The sequence below is a fragment of the Hypomesus nipponensis genome, chromosome 22, assembly GCF_054491055.1.
Source record: "Hypomesus nipponensis isolate SF chromosome 22, ASM5449105v1, whole genome shotgun sequence".
NCBI lineage: Eukaryota > Metazoa > Chordata > Actinopteri > Osmeriformes > Osmeridae > Hypomesus > Hypomesus nipponensis.
In genome coordinates, this window is record NC_140382.1 from 11,389,247 (window position 1) to 11,407,749 (window position 18,503).

At 42.5% G+C, this 18,503-nt stretch overlaps 1 long non-coding RNA gene across 1 annotated transcript in view; it reads right to left on the reverse strand.

The window, feature by feature from the left end:
- LOC146236472 (uncharacterized) overlaps positions 1 to 18,041 on the reverse strand; it is a 109,832-nt gene extending 91,791 nt beyond the window's left edge. The window contains exon 1 of the long non-coding RNA XR_014740884.1: positions 17,965 to 18,041. This is a non-coding gene — a long non-coding RNA (uncharacterized LOC146236472). The remainder of the gene's footprint in view (positions 1 to 17,964) is intronic.
- Positions 18,042 to 18,503: the final 462 nt, after the last annotated feature.

An 18,503-nucleotide genomic window follows, 5' to 3' on the forward strand; every position in this document is an offset into this window, starting at 1 on the left:
AGTATTTTCATCAAATGTAGGGTTAAATTAAATCTGTGACAGCACTTCCAATGTTCTACACAGTCAGAATTCATCTTCATAAAAACATCAAGTTATTACAATAGAAGATGGCAAGTGAAGTCCTTTAACAGACTTCAGTATGAAAATATGTTGTGAGCATTATCAGAACATGGCATGCTAATTATGATGAACTGGCTGCTGTCAGAAAGATGAACGGCACATTTTTGAAGGAAACTTGTATGACTCGAGTTACGAGGAGGCGGCGGGAGTTGTGACACATTGCAGCATTGTGGAAGACTCTCAAACAATGTTCCTGTCATATCAATTCATTGTCACCCAAACAGAGGACGAGAGAGAAAGTAAGGAAAAGGAGGTGGAGGGGTGGGGGGAGGCTTCTTCTAAATTGGATGTTGCTTTTAAAACAGATCAATCTTCATTTAGCATTTCCAAGGTCACTGCCATAACTAATATTTCCAGTTACTTGGATGGAAAACCAAACGAAGGCGTGATCTTATTTTGTCAGCCGAGTGACAGCAGAAGTACACAGTTGGTTGTTAGTTGCAGTGAACAGAGTCAACTGATGCCAACAACGGCTGTCCTTGTTGCCGCGCTGACACCCCTCAAATAAGAGTGAGACAACTTGAAAACCATCCCATGCTTGACAAATCATTGCCCCTTACCTGCATGTTTCACAATTGCAAAATGTGTGCACAAACACAAGAATATACACTTGCACATGCCAACAGACAGACGTACAGTAGTGTGCAAAAGGAGTCAACTAAACAGTCGGCATGACTGACAGCTGTCTAGGAGAATGGATTACTTTGGTTGTCAGGCCAGGGGATCCATCACCATTAGTATATTGTGTTTATGCACCATGCACTGTAAAGCCTCTAACCCCTGTCAACACCTGCAGTCAGCACTTTGATATATTTAAATCTGACAAGCTGTCCTATAAATCTAGGAGACCTGGAATGTGGTTGGTTGGGAAGGGGGGCTGTATTCCACTGCCCACAAAACAGTGATGGTGTTGAGCTTACTTTGATATACTGTACACACCGTTATTTGACATAGAAGACAGAGTATAGGTATGAATGTACTGTTTGTTTAGTTTGGTAGAGTTTTAACCAGACCTAGGCATTAGCACACAGCCAATTATTGTGCTATGGAGTTCAAATCCACCATATCCACTGCTCCAAATATTTGAACTCAATGAAAAAGCTAAACGTAGGGTATCTTCAGACATTCTGTATTTTGTATCAGACAGCACTTTATGAATTCACTGAAGCCAGAAAAAAATCAAATAGAAGAATACCAGTGTGAAGCACAGGTGGGAGTTTTTCCCTTCATAAAGGTGGTATGAGCCAGTCAGATGCTAACATAACATGCAGCAAGCTATAGCTTGTAGTTTTATAGCTTTGGCACCATTGCACACATTCACTCTTTGTGTCTCATTAAATGCATTATAACATTTCATTTGACTTCAGCATTTCCACTTTTCATCCTTCAGCTCCAGCCAATTACTGTGGCTGAACTATGTGTGGGATCAGTCTGACCTTTGACCCCCTTTTGCTTTGCACAGAGCACCACTGAACATCCTCAGAGTCTGGGTCCGGGGCCTTCCCGGAGAGAACACTCTCCGGGCAGAATTAGTCTTCAGCCACCTGGGTCCACCTCAAATGTCAGCCATTGAGTAGCTCACTGAGAGGAGAAGTGTTAAATGTCAAGTGAAGCTTTTTAATCTAATTACCTTTAGTAACTTTCAAGAAACCCGTCTTGGTGAGGGCTGATTAGTGGTGGCACACCAAATTATCACCCCCCCTTCCCCACAAACTGTATTTCCATGGTGGTCCTAAGCAGGACATCAAACATGGAGATTATTTGTTGTAAATCAACTAGTCTCATTGAAAACAAACCTGCAAAATAAACAGGACTGAATAAGCTACATGTCTCATTGATGCAATAGCAAGTGAATTACTGTAAAGTCAAGCACACATGACAGAGAAATGCACTGATGTTAACAATAAACGTTTGGCATTTTGTAATAAATTCTTTACCCTTCTTGTATGAGTTTGCATAAGGAAGGAATTCTGTATTTTGCAACAGCCCCCGTTGCATAATTACAGCGCACGCACGCACGCACACACACACACTTCTACCTATACACAAAAAAAGAGGGGTACTCTATTTCAACCTAAATCTGGGTTTAGAGAACGTTTCATGTACTCTTCAGTCTTCTCAAACCCCTAGGCCTGACATGACGGAGTTGTGAGGAAGGTGGTGTAAGTACAGCTGACTAATTACTCAGTGACAACAAGACGGCGATGCAGTCTCTTGTGTTTGCACCGGCGTGTGTGAATCGAATGCTAATGTGCAGCCCTAATGCACGGCTACGAGACGCCATTCACATGTGGGTGACAAGCGAGCGTCTCTCCATCCGGCCTACTTCATCTCCACAGAGAGACTGATTTGTTTTTCCTTTTACAAATGAATCTGGTTCAGTGAAGGGCTAATTAATTAGGGATTCATGGTGGGGAGTGTGTGTGGGGGAGGGGGGAGGGGTTAAGCCTGTTCCTCTCCAGAGATTTGTGAAGGAGAATCTTGTTTTTTTGACGTTTGAGATATTGACACGACTTGCTTTATTCCTCCTCTCCTCTCTCCCTTGATCTTTCCTCTTTATTCATATCTCTCTCTCTCTCTCCAAGCCATGCTGATTGGTTGAATACACCTCTGACTCACAATTTCACATCTCAACAGGATGTGGAGATTGTAAATACACAGGGGAAGAAAATGTCTCAGTCTCATCAGCGCTACTGAATCACAGGGACCTTTCCGTTACACGGTCAGAAACAAAGCTTTTCCAGAACTATATACAGGCCACAAGTCTAATAAACAAAGATTTTAAAAAGTATCCCAATTAGAGAATGTTGTAAGACGTATCTGTTGAAATTGTGTATTTGTTAAAAAGGCAACATGTACACCGTAATACACATGCCTTTTGAGAGAGAACACAATCGGCACAACAGTTAGTTAATTCATATCAAATGCCATGAATTCCGTTCTGCTGAGTGTTTGGGTTTCGGTTGGTGTTCGCGCCGGTGATTGGACCCGTCTCGGCAGGCTCTGCAACAGCTATTAGAAATCCCCCCGGCGTTACGAGATCACACTCCTTTTTCTGAACTTGCATTTCATGCTGGGATCAAACAAGCGCCAGTCTACAATTTTTGTTTTTGAAGTGGCGACAACATACACATGACATCAGTTTAAAGAAAATGCTTAGGCCTGTGTAGAAGATGTTGAAGAAAAACAAGGGAGAGGCGACCCCTCTCGTCGGAAACGGAACTTTGTAATGGGAAGGAGTGGAGTTGGTTTAAATTATTTTTGACCCTATTCTGATCAGGCTTTGCGGACGCAAATTGCTTTGCCAGCTGGCACACAAATGCGCCAAAAGTCGGGCGTTGCTCTTGACAACACACATTTGTCTCGCCGCAAGATAGATTGAATGTGGGTGTCGAGTCGTGGCCAGCAGTAATCCGAATCACGTTTTCAAAAGCCTGCTCAGTTATTATCTCAGGTTTTTGTTGAATGTGTTTACCACTGTTCAAGGTCCCGTGAACGCAGCAGGAAACACAAAAACTATAGTGTAATATTCTCCAAGACAGAACGTGAGAGATGCTGTCAACTGTATGTGGAGGATTCTGACAAGCAGTCTGTCACACAGACCAGTGCACAGAAGCATGTGGACGACCACACAATCACACATACACATAGCCATCCTGGCCTGAATTGCACAGCCGCTTCTCTCTGTCTCAGAAAATCAGAGTGGAAGACTTTACCAAGCTGCCACTGAGACATTTAACGGGCTGTAAGTCAATAAAATGAGTGCTGGCCTTCTTTGAGTCATTATGCAACAATTACAACTTCCTCTCGCAAGACATAAAAACCTCCCAACATCCTGTAACCTTTCAGTACAACAATATTCTCACTGTAAAGGTCAGCCTGTACCTAGACTGTAGAGCAGTAAACCTCCCTCTCCTTTTATCAAACATGCAAGGTAGACACTGTCTCAGTACAGTGGCATCAGAGATGGACATTTTATCTTTATAATGGAGTATCTATTTACTCTACAGAAAGGAGGTTCTCAACAGAATATAACCCCCACTGGGACATATTATAGTTTGGTAATTTTTCTAACTGCAAATTAAATTGGAAAAACTGTACAGTCATGTAGCTGAACTTCAAAAATGAATGTATGTAGAATTTGGCAGCATATGCCGTTGTCCACTGCTCTTCCTCCAATTACCGTATTGATCCGGGAAGAATTTTAAAGAGTCTAGACATTATTTAAAAAGTGTTTTGTGTTGCATTTCCTTGAATGTTAACATTTCTTTTTTGATTATTATTCATAATATTTAGCAATTTGTGTACCATATCAATGATTTCAATGATCAAGATTTTTTTGCCTTTGCCCACAAAATTTGAGTCCGTTCATCCATGAGTCCAAGTAGACGTTTGTCAAATTTGAATATAATCCCTCAAGGAATTCCTGAGATACCAAGTTCACAAGAAGGACACTGATGTTCACATGTACCATAGGTTCAACCCAAAAACATTCGTTCGTCTCCGGCAAAAACAAAGGTTTTGAAAGACATTATTAAACAAGCTATGTAATCCTTACCTGTAATGCACCCCGATGGTGATTGCCTTCCATCCCACTAAATAATTCCCTTCCCGAAACCATTTTGACTTCCCTTCCAGATCAGGGAGCGGACTAGGGGAGGCCATAGTGCACGTGGGGGGAGACAACGTGACTGTATCATAGCAAGTGCAATTCAAGGACTCTGCTACCTCTGGGTACAGGCTAAGAAAGCCCGCTGTTGGCTTTGACAAAAGGTCCTGCTGATCCCACTGGGTTCGACACGGTACCGTTTAAGAAACGTGCCGCAGGAGAGAGCCGGGGCATGAGCTCGTGGTAGCAGACATCAGCTTGAGGCTATGTTGTGTTTGGAATTGCGAAGTTAAGTGGGAGAGAACTAGCAGAGAAAAAGAGTATGCCTGTGTGTGTGTGTGTGTGCGTGTGTGTGTGTGTGTGCACATGTGTGCTTGCGCATGCATGTTGTGTGTGTGTACATATGTGTGAGTGTGTGTGTGTGTCTGCATGTGTGTGTGCAGCCAGATTATAGATCAAAACCCCAATTTTTCTGCAGGGGAAATTTTGAGACTACAAAATCTGTGGCAACTGATAAAAGTATGCACAGCCTGGCATACATTAGCAGTGATGGGGGAAAAACTGCTTGCTACACAGTACACTAATGATATCAGTTAAGGCTTTTCGCCCTGTGCCACTCACAATGAATGGCTCACAACTGTCTCCAGCCTCCCCATTCTCCATTTGACATCCCTGAAATGCTCTTCAATATAGATTTCAAAATAGCATTCACAATTGCGCAAGCATCAGACTAAAATGAAAGAAGATGGCTAGGCTAAATAACAAAGACAGATAGCTATTCTAACCTTTACATGGCTGCCTAATGAGCAATGCCAAATATGGCCTTGTTCCTTCTGTACCTCCAGTAACAGTACCTAAGATGGAGAATGTTGTAGCTTCCACTGGAAGCCAAGCACTACCCTAAATGGGTCATGGATGATATGAGTTAATTTCAGGATTTCCATGTCAAAGCTACCAAAGCCAAGGAGAGGAAGGTATCATAATGAAACACAAAAGCCAGCGCCACTGCGTTGGAGAATTATCAGTGGATGGGCTGAATTAACAGAGGAATGGCACCTGGTAATGGGGAGATGCAGTTTGGTTGATTGTTGTTTAGTAGATGGATGGAGTATGGGGGCATTATTACTCAGATACGACGGCCCCTTGCACAGATAGATCGTCAGCGTCCCTGATTATGTGGTGTTTGGGTTCTCAGTGGGGTCATTAGTCACTCGCTGCATGACAGCTGGACGTAGTCCCACAAAAGGGAGACAGAGAGGGAGAGAAAGATGGAGACAGAGAGAGGAGATAGAGGGAGGGTGTGAGAAGGAAAGGGAGAGGGAGAAAGAAAAGGGAGAATCTCAAAGAGAAATGGAGAATGAAATGAGAGAAATACAGATACAAGAAATGCATTTATATTGAGAATAAATCCAATTTGGCCAAGGCAATCTGTAAAAGTAACAACAGCAATCCAGCCACAGATATATCTGGGTACTGCAGGACCCTGGACAGCACTCCACTAGACCCTGGACTGCATTACTTTCTAGTTCTAGTCGAATGACTGTACTTTACTTTCAGGACCTTGGACAGCACCAGCGTCTACTAACTACGCTACTCTCAGGACCTTGGGCAAACCTCTCTGGACCTATACTATACTTGGTTTCAGGACCTCACAGCTCCACCTTATTTTGGGTATTTCCCAATAATACCATATCAATGAATTAAAGTATTTGTATTTACTTATCTCACCTTTTCTCTGTGTGCCATTTGCTTAGTGCCTCTCTTCTCCTCCTCCTCCTCCTCCCCTCCTGCCCTTGTTCTTCTATACTTTAGGGAGTCAGGTGGCTGAACGGTGAATCGGGCTAGTAATCTGAAGTCATCTAGTAATCTGAAGGTTGCCAGATCAATTCCCGGCTGAGCCAAATGACGTTGTGTCCTTGGGCAAGGCACTTCACCCTACTTGCCTCGGGGGGAATGTCCCTGTACTTACTGTAAGTCGCTCTGGATAACAGCGTCTGCTAAATGACTAAATGTAAATGTACTGGCACGCTGCCCTCCATAGACTTGGCATGGTGCAATCCAATTTGGTGTCATGGTAAAATAGATATGTTTGCTTTTCTTTTCAGTTGACAGGCTTCCTAAAAATATATCTGCAACACAGCCCAACTTTTTTCTTCTTCTCCCCCCCCCCCCTCCCCCGAGTCATTTTTACAAGCCATGTCGCTGAACCGTCTCCCCCACATGTTGCCATCTTCCTTGTCCCACAGGAAATGCTTCTCAGACCTCAACCTGTGCTAATATGGAAAAGATAGTTCGATGTCTCTGCTGTATTTTCGATGTCTCTGCAGCATTTCCTATGAAAGGCTGCAATCCATGTCTGTCTGTTGCTCAATTATCTTGACAACTATGAAGTTGAAAAACGACAAGTGTCTTACTCAGGATCCAAAGATACGCAGTGTTGCACATCACTCGCAATGCCCTCATGTGACTTATTTTGGACAATGGTCTTATCAATGGCAGACAAACTAACTTGAGGACCAATAGTAGGTGTGGCTGGTGTGTTTCTGTCTAACCCCAGGGTAAGAGGGTTGGGCAAAATGGCATGGCTAGAGGAAGAAGAGCATAACTACACAGTAACCAAGAAACCTCAGGTCTGTTTAGTGCAAATAGACTGCATATACTAGCAAAGTTCTTCACAGTCCTGAATGCTCCAACTCATAATTCAGGAACACCAGACTAAAAGGGAAAAAAATATTGCTTTTACCATTATGTGATCACCATTAACTTATCGCCAAGCAAATAAAATAAAAGGCCTATTCAAGCTCCCAGCACATCTGGGGGCTATCCGCTCTTCTATGTATTATTCTATCCCTTTCTCACAATTTATAAATAGTATGTCTCCTTTGCATTGAATAATACATCACTTGCGTACACATCATTATGATTTGATGCTGATTTAACGTAAGATTTCTCATGAAACACACAGAGGGTTTAGGTTGGTTGAGGGGCAGTTCTATGGGCGTATGTGAAGCCCTCTGTGACATGCTTGCTTGTAAAAAGGGCTGTACAAATTAATTTGATTTGATTGATAGTGTGTGTGTAGCGTTGGCAAGGCTTTCCTACTTGGCAAGGTTGCAGGGGGTTCTGCTTATTTACAGGAGATCCAAAAAAAGGCATCGTTATCAACAATAGCAACAATTATCCATGTGGAAAACTCAGACCGCACAATTAAGCCACTTCTTTCTGTGTCAAGGTGGCGGAATTCTCGGGAGCGTTGCTCCTGGTGCTAAGAGTCTGTTTCCAATAAAAGTAAGTGGGTTTGTCTTATTGTTGTTTGGGCCATACATTGAGCAGAAGGTGGATGAGGTGGTGTGTGCGTGTGTTGGTTCACTATGTGTCTACCTGTTCCGCGTATATAGTAATGAGTGGTTGGAAAGGCGGCAGGGCTGAGCAGGGGTCATCCAGGAACAGAGTTGACCTGTGCAGCAGCAACAAGAGATAAGTGTTTGTTTATCTGCCGACAATCAGTCGATGCCAACAGCCATTGTGCAATCATCTCTCGTTACTGTCCACCCCAAGGCCTTTCTTGCCAACGCCTACCACTGCCTGCCCACGCAAAACAGACACACTTACAGTAAAGTACACAAATGGACACAGACTAACTTGTGTGTGACTATTTCCTAACACTCACTTAACCACAATTACCCAAACAAACTGAAAATCAGCTTTGACTTTGCTGAACCAAAAAGCTATCCCTTTACGCAAAAGGGATTACCGGACCATTGCTCTCCTGTAAAACATCTCCATTTGCGATTCTCAGCTGGCTGAGTTGAGGAGGGGGCAAACTCATTACTTTCTTGGTGTCTGGTTAATATTTAATGAGTTGAATGTGATGTGTGCTAAGGTAAACAAGTTCTACCAGGTTTGAGGGATGTTATCTCTCGTGGATGTCTGTGTGTGTCAGAACTAAGGAGTGGCTTAGCGAACACAAGAGAGGAAAGCAAGATGATAAAAGGAGAATACACAAACTCGCCTCCTCCTTTTCATCCCCCAAACCATCAAGTGGCCCCCTGTGCATACCAGTTAGAGCTGGCCCAGGACAGGCACTACAAGCCCTAACTTAGCTGTGGGTTCTCACAGCCCAGGCGCATTTGCATTGCTCTATTACCCATGGGAGCTGTATCCATACACACACACACACACCCCACCCGTGTCAGGAGGAAATGTTACTGGCTGCATGCATGTATGGCAGGCCCTATAAGGGAATGAGCGTCAGGACTTTGAATATGAATGCAAACCTACAAATAGTAGGTGACACTTTTTTCTCTGAAAGGCAAAATAAGCAGGAAGGTGAGGTGTCTATTGAGGTGCCAACACTAACCTGAAAATCAGTATGCATCCACTCCTCTAAGAACCAAAGAGCTTCATTTGCTGTTATTTCAGTAAGCATCTCAAAGTGGTTCAAAGGAATTGATATACAGTATAAGGATGATTAAGGGTAATGTTTTATTTAAATGCTTGGTACAAGGACCATAAAGGTATAATCAACTGAAGCACCACTTCACTGAGTAGGTCCAGTACATAGTTCTATTGCTAATGTTCACTTGTGTTTCCATAATTATTTTCATAACCATGGCAATTACTCAAGTTACATGCCTGAAATAAGTTGTCTTCTACTGCAACAAAACATTGTTATTTTTAAGCAAGGTGTTGACGCAGCAAAGGAGGATAGAGACCAATACAAAGAGAAAAAGAAAAGAGAGAGGTTGAGGGAGAATAAGAAAAGAGAGACACGGTAAGAAGGGTGCGAAGGCCTCAAAGGAAAGCTTATTTATCAGCTGGCTAGTTATCCTTCTGCCTATCCATCCAGACAGCCAGACGGGCATCCAATCAAGCGAGCTATTCAGTTAGCTTGCCAGTCATCTAATCAGTCAACGAGACAGTCAGCTGCCAGCCACAGCTTTGTTCTCTACTTGCCATGTCACAGGCAGGCTGGAAAATAATATCAAGTCTGCAGTTATTCTAAAACACACACATGCAGTATAGGTATGTTAGTAGTGGACAAAGCTGAGACTGAATACAATGTATGAAATAAAATCAACTTAAATGTATTGTTGTAATGTAGAAAAAGGATGTAATATACACACACACACACACACACACACACAGTGCTGTGACAGTCTGTCTGAACACAACATAGTCCGAGTATGGGTGAGTGTGAGGGAAACATGAAAAGTCTGGCAGAATGAAAAGATCAGAGCTCATTTAAATTCAAAGTGCTAATTTATTTATTTAAAATGGCTGGCTTTCCGCCAAGTTTGTAATTAGAATAATTTACCACCATACCACGTATCACATGCGTCTTGCAAATGAAGGAAGTCGGGGTGGGGGCGGGGCGGGGCTTAAGGATCACAAATTGCTTTGGTAACATTACAAACACATTATTTTAACCACTTTCAGTAAATTGGCGAATAGGATTGTAATTACTAACTAAGTTGCCAGTAATATCTTTACCAGCAATAGCTTCTACTTTTGCTGTAATCGTTGTTGCCATTTTACTTCTTGAGCTTACCCAAAGCAAACAGCCATTGCAGCAATTTCCCCACCAAAGGTCATTTCAACCTACAAATAGTCAGCTAGTGAAAACGAGCAAACCTCCAATCAATTTCACAAAAATATTGGATTCAACCCAGGTCTGGGTGTTGGTCGACACAGAACATAAGTGTCTGCAAAGGACCTGCCTTAGAAGATACCTGAGGGGCTTGGATGCGTCAACGTCAGGGCTAGATCCATATGCAAGAATCAATGCTGTGTGACGATGTAAGAAAATGCTGACGGATGTGATGGAAAAAGAGGGGGATAAGGGCAAGGGGTGGATGGAGGGAGGACCATGACTGTCATGCAACACATTCAAAACTACACTGTGATCCACTTGCGCTTTGTCTGCGCACATCTTGTGTGACTGTACGTGACAACGCTGTACGTTTATATACCGTTTGAGTGCTCTGAAGGCCACATTATCACTCCCGGATGTGTCACTGCACATGGCCTGCGGATGACAGCGACAGCCTCCCCGTCCGTGGAGAACAAACACCACAGCTCCACCTGTCTCAGGCTACAGACACACACCATCTGGCCTTGCTACATGGTTAGAGGTGTACCAGCAATGACGTGGAGCAGGGATGGAAGCGGTGGAATTATTTTTTGGAATTTATTCCTCTCTACAAGACTGGCCCCTAAAGATCTGATGTGCTCCCAACCCCAAGATGAGAAATGTTCTGCAGAAGTCAGGAAGAGGATTGTGACCGTAAAGTATTATGCATAAATGTATGTATGCATGTAAGCAGAGCTCTTCTGATTAGTGAACATCAAGACCGATTGAGGGGGAGAGAACGACCATAAGCAAGAGAGAGACAGACAGAAAAAGAAACACAGTAAAGACATAATTACATCCCCCACGACCCGAGAGAGAGAGAGAGAGAGAGAGAGAGAGAGAGAGAGAGAGAGAGAGAGAGAGAGAGAGAGAGAGAGAGAGAGAGAGAGAGAGAGAGACAGAGAGAGAGAGAGAGAGAGACAGAGAGAGAGAGAGAGAGAGAGAGAGAGAGAGAGAGAGAGAGAGAGAGAGAGAGAGCGAGAGAGAGAGAGAGCTCCCCCTAATGGCGACTGAGAGTCATTGGGCAGGACTGCAGCCTGAGCTTGCAAGTATATGCATGACTAATGAGGGACGTGCCTAGATTGGCTGAAATCAATTGGGGAGGGAGGTAGGCACACACAAACAAAAAGTACAACTTATGCAGCGTGATTCATACCCTGCAGTAGACCAGTATTGCAAACCATCTTATACAGTAGCTTACACTGAGCCTCATCCAATGTAAGGTCCAGACACTATCTGGAAGTCTTGTCACAATTATGGGATCAAAAATGAACGTCTGTGAACAAGTTCATACACACATACAGTGGAGACAATAACACACACACACACACACACACACACACACACACACACACACACACACACACACACACACACACTGGATAGATCTCCATTTAAATTAAAATCCAGGCAAACAGTCCATTCTGTTCCACAGTTTGTCAGCCATTTAAAGATATTTTTGGCCTACAGTGCTTCTGAGCTGAGGCAAATGACTGTAATAAAGATTGTTTCTAAGCTTTTTGTTCCACTCAGACATTTTATATCAACCTGCCCCCCGCCCCCAAGCTCACCACCAGTCATCATCCCAAGATCATGACTCCCAACTTTTGATGAATGGGGGAAAAAAAGATTTAGCAAACTGTCTAAATTGGAAAGAAACTGAAGCTAGTTGTGAATATTTTAAACTGATGTGGGAGGTAAGACTATGAGAAAGCTTGGGCTTGTGTGACACAGTATGATTGTGACCCCACTTCCAGGCAACGCCAGGATCAGTACTCTTTAAAATAAAAAAAAGGAAAGGAAAGCCTCTTTTTAAACATCCAACATAGTTAGAAATGTCATAACACAGCTACTAAAACTGTAAGCACAGGCTGCATTGGAAAGATTTTGCGATTATTGATCCAGCTTCATACAGAAACTGAAAAGTAAAAAAGACAAATGTCTGCATACTGGATTGAGAAGACAAGCACTGATAGTATCTTCACTTTCTCTCTCTCTCTCTCTCTTTCTACAAGTTTTTTTTTCTTTCTTTCAGCTTTTTACTTTTGATTCAGTCTACTGTCTTAGGTTTGGATTTTTCTTTACAAGACCAACAAATATGTATTGAAACTCAACTCTCTCCTCATCATTCTCTCTGCGCTGAAATGAAGTCATGACTAAAGCAGCTGTGCAGTTTGCAATTTATTTCATTGCCAAGAGGAGAGTGTAAGAAACAGGTTTAAGCTGCAAAAATAAATATATAAATTCCCTTCTGTTATTTGAAAATTCACACCATTCAAACAGATGAGAGGAAAATGAATGCGGTCTTCTTATTTTCTAAATGAGTTTGTTAAAGCAATGGCACAGTTACATAATGGAACCTTCACTGCAAGGCTCATGAGAATGGTACAGCTCATGCTTATGGAATTCTTCCATATTTTACTTCCCTGTCCTAGCTGTCCTCTATCCAACATAGAAAGTGGCAAGTTGAGCTGTAATTTTTGACGTGGCTCAAAGTTTTAATCATCACCAGGGACACAGTGAGGATCCCTCCCTGGTACTGACATTCATTCTGTTGGTAATGGTTGAATGAAACAATAATAAGGTCCTGTTGCCTCTTAAAAAAAACACTTGTGAATGCGCAGTACATCCTCTCTGTCCTCACAATCACTTCACTAAGCTGTCTGTACAGTTATGCATCACAGGGTACCAAGCTAAGTTCAAGTAGAAAGCTATGCACAATGGTTAGGAAAATTCTTTCAGCATCAGATTAGTAAAAAAAAAGCTTCTGTGTGGGAACATAACATGCATTGAGACTTCAACATGGCTGACTTACCAGCAGGGTTGTTATAGTTTCGGCTTAAAACGGAGAGCAGTTAACAGGAGGTGCTGCTTTGAGACTCAGTTTATAATGTTTAACAGTGTTTGTCCTAGTGAATGCTCCCTCTGAAATGTGGGTCACAAAGCCATTTCTATTATTTGGCTTAATGAACCATGAAAACATGCAGAACTTTAATGTTTAACTGCACAACAAAAACTTTGTGATTCTTTCCTTCTAAATGCTTCCACTTGGGAGAATACAAATAGGTCCTAGGAGTCTTTTTCCCTTCAAATGAATAAGTTTGAAAGGTGGTAAAGCAAATTGCTCCCTGCCTCACTCTCTCCCCTCTTCCACTATCTCTCTCATTTCTTTTCTTCTCCTCCACTCACTGTCTCGCACTCCTTTTCTCATTTTCAACTCTCTCTCCCTCCCCAAGTGCCACATGCACTTTTTCTTGAAATCAATTATGGTAATCCTGCTGGTTGGAGATATTCATGTTCCAATGCGCTTGTGGAAAATGAATTAAGCCACTTCCTACAACAAAGCTAATGTCGTCTTTGGGCTTTTGATTCTTTGATATGCATCAGAGTCTACAGGGAGAAGCCCTTAAACTGAATTATTGTGACAGTCATTGAACAGAAGCTACAGTCAAAGAATGAAGCAACACGTTGCCATGACATTGAGTGGATGTTCTTGACTGCAGACACGGTCATGTTCTGTCCCGCTCTGACAACAGACCCATCTACCCAAATGGCCAACCGGTGGCCCCGTCATACATCCCATCTTCAACAATGAAGTGGCAGCTTTAGTTACCATCCCGACCAAAGAAACACACTCCCTTTGCGCTTCTATCTTTTGTTCTTTCATCCAGTTCCAGGAGATTATTTGGCTTCAGCTACCAAGTCTCCATCTAGAAACAGAGCCATCTATAAGGGAGCTCATCTTTAAGGGACAAACTCAATGGCCTTCAAGCACAAGGTAAACACTCTACCCTCTCAAAAGCTACAGTCTGAAGAGCTGTAGGTTGTGAGGTAACCAAATCTTTCACTGGATGTGAGGAAGATTGTTTATCATACTGCTACCGAGGCCTGGAGGTTATAAAATCCTCCTGCCAGAAAGTGCTAAGGGAAACCAGTGGCAGACTCTTACACTGTGTTATTAAGTGAGTACTAAAACAAATGTACCTGATGCTTCAGTATGAGGACTGTCTGAAAGCTGATTGGCATGAGTGAATCAAGCCGTGTGACAAAGGAGGAATACAAAATTGAGACATGGCGCTACATGAGAAGAAATTGGTGCCTATACAAGACTATTCAAATACCAAATATAAGTTTTCACTGTGAGGAGAACACCGGAAACAGATGAAAGGAAGTTTAGTGGTTGCTCTTCAGCCGAAGTGAAATAGATGCAGACAACAGAAATGGGTGCATGAAGAAAATCTGTTTTGCATAGAACATGAGGTTGTTTCCTTTCCGTTTTCCACACTGCTTCTTCCTCAGTTTATTTCTAGATTTTTCCCATCACAAGAGGCTGCTTGCATCTACCGTTTTGAATAGATCCTGACACCATTTGGTGACTAGGGGGAACAAAAAAAAAGAATAGATCCTCTTGTTATGTTAAGATGTTAAACATTAACGATGTTAATTAACAATTAACGATAAATTAATGAATCCATGAAAAAAAAAAAAACTGATATTTTCAAGGATGACATTTTCTCCCACCGAGAAAAAAGATGACAAACCTGACTGTGATCCCTCAAATCCCTATAAAGCAGGACTGAGTTCCCATCAACATCAAAACTATGCATTATAACCTCTTGCAATGGAAAAACTAGACCACAGCTAGTGACATCACAACAACAGACCACAGCTAGTGAAATCACAATGACAGACCACAGCCAGTGACATCACAACAACAGACCAAAGCCAGTGACATCACAATGACAGATCACAGCTGACATCATAATAAAAGACGCAAAGTAAGCAGCATCTTGCCTAGTCATGTTAAGACTTTTGGACCCTACTGTATGGCATACAAGAAGGAGCTGTGCCAGGGTCTGACTTCTGTGAGCCTCACAGCAGGCCTCCTTTAAGCCACAGTTCTTATCCTCGCTTCCATAATGCTATAACATGAACCTTCCTATTAATTCCAAGTTTTGGTGTACTTAGGCTTCTTTTGTGTTTGTAATGTGTTCCTTGTTGTTAAAAGGTGTTGCCCTTGTCAACATTCTGCTGTTGTTCTCCCTGTAACCTTCTCATTATCAGCTCCAGTGACAACCTCACAAATGTCACAAAGATCAGAAAAACAGCTATTCATGTAGAAAGTAAGAGGGAAAAAAAATGACTGGAGTGACAACTGACAGCTTTTTTTTCTCTGCCTGCCCATCATCTGGACTTTAATTCATTCAAATGCATTCGTTTCACACAACTTAGTGATTTGAATAATTTCCCTGCAACTTTGAAATGTTCACCTGGTATCTGCTAATTCATTCATGCAGTGTGAGGAAACAGCTTCCGAAAATAAAATGATACAAGTTTTTTCACCTTTGCCTGGATGAACTGCTCAGCTCAACACCTCAGAAGTCACACTGTGCTTCATCCCCCTTGTCCTTCATCTCTTTCTCTAGCTGTCCCTATCCTATTTCTCACTTTCTCTCTCCAACAGTGTTGGAGAATTCCTCCTTAGTCATGCCTGCAGAAGACTTGTAGGACTTACAGATCGCTATGTTATGCAACAGGATGTAATTATAACATTTAAATTAAACTTCACATAAAAAAGTCCTGATTATGTTTCATTGCACAATGTGATGCTCCTATTATATATGATGAACTACTGCAGGGATCCTTTTTAAATGATATGGCAGTGGTGTGTAAACTAAATGTGTATGACCCAGAAAGTCTGTGATCCCACCATAGCCATATGGTGGAGCTGTCCAGAGATATTAAATTGACCCCTCTAGCTGTTATGGGGCCTGATCCTTGATGTGCAACACACTAGAGGAATATGGCTATGCTTGGTGGCTCATGTAGTACACCTATAGAGAGTGAGAAAGAGAGAGAGACAAAGAGAGAGATTCTCTCTGGATACACTTCCCATGGGCAGGTGTTGGAATGTAGGAAGTAATAATCCCCTGTGTGGCATGGCAATGGGTTGCATTGTCACCTCTGCACCAGTGTATGTAACACTTCCTGATTGACTGCTACCAGCTGGATCAGTACAGGAAATGAGGTTGCCCAACGGCACAGTGTGCTCCTGAGGTGGTTACAAACAGGCTGCTGAGGTATTATGTCCAGGACAGAATACACGATACCCAATAAAAGGGAGTCAGATGGCTGAGCGAGGGAAGGAGTCGGGCTAGTAATCAGAAGGTTGCCGGATCGATTCCCCACCATGCCAAATGACGTTGTGTCCTTGGGCACGGCACTTCACCCTACTTGCCGCGGGGGAATGTCCCTGTACTTACTGCAAGTCCCTCTGGATGACTAAATGTAAAAGGAGGAGCAAGCCTCAAGTACAGAGGCACACCTACACTATACATTTTCCAATGCAATGCAGTAGAACTAGGATTTATATCCCAGATTAAGCCAAAGGAGAATCTCAAACAAAGTGAGTGCTCGTCATATGCCACCACTGTCCTTCTAATGATGCATTTCTGAAACTGATGCACAGTATAGTCATCTGTCCGGTATTCGTCATAACATGACAATTGCATCACCAAAATAAGAACTCAACATCTGTAAAAACACAGACTTGTATTTTAGCGCTCTTAATTCCCTGGACGACCAATAGTGATCATTAGCTTGGCGGTGCGACTGACAGCTCTTTCCCGGTCTCTGGCGTTTTACTCCCCGCTACATTGTTGCTGGAGCTTGTTTGTTTGCTTACTCAAGCGGAGGCCTAACACATAGATAAGGCGGCAGACAAAGCCCCCTTGAGGGAGTCAGAAAGTAAAGATGACATCAGATACTCATAACCTAATCCAGAATCGTGAGGGAGCACTGAGGTTATGGGAGGGGGGGGATTGGAGATGGAAGCTTCGAGACTTTTGGACTGATGAACAGCTTCTGTCTCAACGTTATAGGCTCCACTGGCAGATATTAGGCTACAAGATTACTTCCAGGTAAACTGTATCTGGTACAGCTTGCTATCTACCGACCAGCTAAGGGCATCAATCTCCTTTAAGCTGCCATGTAATGGTAAACATTGTTTCTTTCTCCACCAATGGGATATTGCGACAAGGAAGACGCAACGTTCTACTCAAGGATAACTCGATGCCTCAACGTGTCAATATCAAATCAATTTCTTTGTATAGACCATTTTACAAGCAATGTCACAATGGGCTTTATATCAAATGGATGTAGAAACAGCTGCAGTGCACCATAAATATATTGTAGTTTCATTCATTTATGGCATTTTCATGGCTCAGCCTTAAACTGTCATGAGAATGTTGCAGGCTCAAATTTATTGTGCCTGCATGATGAGGTTGACTAAAATACGGGACACAGATGGGATCCATCCATCCATCAATCTATACATTTATCTATACATTTATCGACCCATCCATCCATGTTCACTGATTACATAAGCTACTTGCTGACAGCTTGTCGAAGAACACAGGCCTCTGTCTTACTCAGAAGAACACAGGCCTCTGTCTTACTCAGAAGAACACAGGCCTCTGTCTTACTCAGAAGAACACAGGCCTCTGTCTTACTCAGAAGAACACAGGCCTCTGTCTTACTCAGAAGTGTGCTGAGTCCCACACATCCTACACATAGCCCAAGTTACATTCAAATCACTACTCACCCTGACTAGGCTTGAGATGGAAAGTGTACAATATGTAGATCTTCAGCTGAAGGATGTGAAGGACACCATCAACGTTTCTTCTTATTAATGACGTTTGTTATGAATTAAAAACATGGGTACGAGTCTATCCTAGCCTGAAATACAGAACACTTGGAAAACACAATGCTCCTGTTAACAAGCCACAGGTGTTGTGCATTATTGCACAGCTTGTGCTGGTGCATTTCTGCTCATTATAATGCTTGACAATCTACAGAATAACTTTGATAGGTCTGCAAAGACAATAGCTCAGGTTCTGGAAATAAGACAAACCTACTATAACCTGCATTCATAAATAGACTACATTGGCTGAAATTAACATGTGACTGAATGGCAATTAAGAACTTATCTCTTGGCACTGTGGTAGGTCTATGTGGCTACTGGAATGCGCACAAGTCTTATGAGCAACAATTTATTTCTGATTACGGTGTTGACAGTTGTTGATTCAGTGTATCATTTAGTGCTAGCTAGGTTGGCTGACTACAAATGGGTTGATAAAATAT